This window comes from Grammomys surdaster, unplaced genomic scaffold (genome assembly GCF_004785775.1).
Source record: "Grammomys surdaster isolate TR1022 unplaced genomic scaffold, NIH_TR_1.0 449, whole genome shotgun sequence".
Classification (NCBI taxonomy): domain Eukaryota; kingdom Metazoa; phylum Chordata; class Mammalia; order Rodentia; family Muridae; genus Grammomys; species Grammomys surdaster.
Window position 1 is genome coordinate 38,515 of NW_021604868.1, and position 2,788 is coordinate 41,302.

A 2,788-nucleotide genomic window follows, 5' to 3' on the forward strand; every position below is an offset into this window, starting at 1 on the left:
CACAAATTGAAGGTGTTATGACATTTCAGTCCATTTGCACCTGCTGCTCAATAATTCTTTCCTCATGCAAGGTTAATATAACTGACCAAAATTTCCTGGAAGGAGTCTGATTTTTCTCAATGTTTAGCATGCCATCTATGTTAATGATTAGACCTTGCATGTATATGGTGTTTGCTAACTTATCACTTGTCAATCACTTTCATTAAAGGTGACCTTTAGTACTTATAATACTGGCAAATGAGTGATACAGGTTCATTTTTACAGATTAGGAAAAATAGACTCAGAGTAGCTAATTTATAGCAAAAATATCCATTGACATGATCAGGTAGAAATCTTAAGTTTAATGTGTATAGAAGAAAGTTTGAGTCAGTGGGCTGAAGAATCATATCAAATTCTCTGCCGCCTTAAACATAAAACTCAGTACACTTTGAAAAGCAGGATTGCCATTTCATATTGAATTAACCACATGGAACACAGCCCAGGTTTTCCCAAGGCAGATTAAAGGAAGTAGAATTTGAGAAAATACTTTTTGAATCTTTGTAAAGCACATGGTATTAAAGTTTTTAAAGATTTCTGTTGTTATTGTTTGTTGTTTGTTTTTATTTTTCTGAATCAAGGGTTGGCCCAAAGTTTGAGGGTTACATAATGGCAAGATTCCTCTCTGAAACTGCTCAAATCCTCAAACCTTCATTAAGTATTTGACATAATAACATCTATTTTTTTAGTTTTGCTAAGTTTCTATCCAATTAGTATAATGTATGTTAAGTTTGTGCAAGAAACTTACTGAAATAGTCTAAACTTACAGATGAAATTTACTTACCACTGAAATTGACCTGTTTCAAACACTGAGCTGTATTTTCAGTGACAAATTAAGAAACAGTTTACAGCCTAAATGCAATAGTCCCTTTCCCTCTAAATTAAATCCATATAAGTAGCACAGTACTTTTACAGTCTTTATTTGAAGTTTCAACATGAAGTGATATTCTGTTGAATGCGTTTCAGGTAGCCATGGCAACAATGATTATCACTACATACTACCAACCAAAATACCACCTGCATCTAAATCTAATCCAATCCTTTAATTAAAAAGAAAAGCCAAGTTCAAATTTCTAGTTGGTAAGTTTGGAAGATAATTTTTTTAAAAAAAATGGGAGGGAAATCTTTTTAGACATTGCTTCTGTGTTTGGTTTACAGAGAGCTTTTATTTTTTTTTCTTTCTTTCAAGACATCTTCAGTTTGACTTTCTTCCTGCCCACATCAGAACCACCCACACAGTTAAGTTTCTGGGGAAACAGAGGTTTTAACGTTTCCTTTTCTAAAGATTTCATCAGTAATGAAAGCCCCCAAAACAACCCTCCCCCACAAAACTATCCCTTTCAAACAGTTATCCGTGTAGAAGAGAATTTTAGGTTTGCTTTTAGTTTCTCTGCAGGAAGAAAGGAGGTGTTTTGGAGAAAAGAAAAATAGTAGAAAGACAAAAGAAAAAAGAAGCTACAAAGGGAAAATGGGTGAATAAACTAAGGAAAAGGAGCCCAGGATCAAAATAAGAGCAAGATATTTAAAGTGAAAGAAGAAAAGCAGGGGCTGGGGGAGGGTGGAATGTACCAAATTCATGGAAAGTAGAAATATATTTACTTATAGAGTAGAACAGAAGCTTTTGAAATCCTCTACTTACAAGGACAAGGTCCAGTGCTTTAGTCCTTGTTATTTCCATGTCTTTTGCTCTGTAACTGCAGTGCCCAACCCCTCAGACTGCTGACCTAGCCATATGCGTTCCTTGGACCAATAGCTTATTAGCAAGCATGATGAGAGCAGAGACTTGATAGTTGTTTGTACAGCTATACTGGCTTGTTCCCATATCACTGCTGAGAAAACATTCCTGCACTAGCCTGTTAAAGACAAAATACATTTAGAAGTTAGGTGCTTCTCTCTTCATAGTCAAAGCCATCTCAAAACACCTGATTCACAGAGCTTTATCAGCCAATATCCAAATAGCTGCTGCTGACTACATACATGAGAAGGGGCTCTCACTGAATCCACTATAGTAAGAGCTCTACTGTGGAGGAATCTTATGTAGCATCACTGTAGCATAGGAAATCAAAATGATGCATTCTACTCCACTGTATTAGTGATTTCTATCAAATAATATTTTATAGATATCGAAAATTCATGGAAAAATACAGCATAATCCTAAAATGTAATCAGCAAAATGCAGATTTTTTTTATTTCAACACAATAAGAGTTGTTAACTGCTAAATAAAACCTGATACATTCTCCAAGATAAGGTCAATGGAAATCTCCAACTAGAGAAAACTTGGAAAAGAGCCACCTGATCTTGTTTAAGGATAAATTGAATTTAAGTAATTAAGAGGACACACGAAACCTTTATCCATATTCGCTAATGTTGCACCAACTAATAGACTAAAAGAGTTCGCAAATTCTCAGGTGCCCTTTTAATTGAAGCTGAATTGCTATAACCATAAAACCCATTTTCTCCAACTGTGGGCTTGTGGGTAAATGGGATAGGTGATCCCTGATGAATCTGTGCTGCCAAGTGCAAGAATGGAGGGCAACAGCTGCTATCAACACCACAATCCCCAGTTCACCATGAAAATAACAAATGGATTGTCATTTGAAGAAAAAAAATCATACCTTGAAAACACATATGGAGAAGCACTGCATTCACCTTCTGTAAACACTCCTGAAACCCCACAACAAAAGCAATTGGTTTTCTTCTATAAATCTCTCTCTCTCTCTCTCTCTCTCTCTCTCTCTCTCTCTCTCTCTC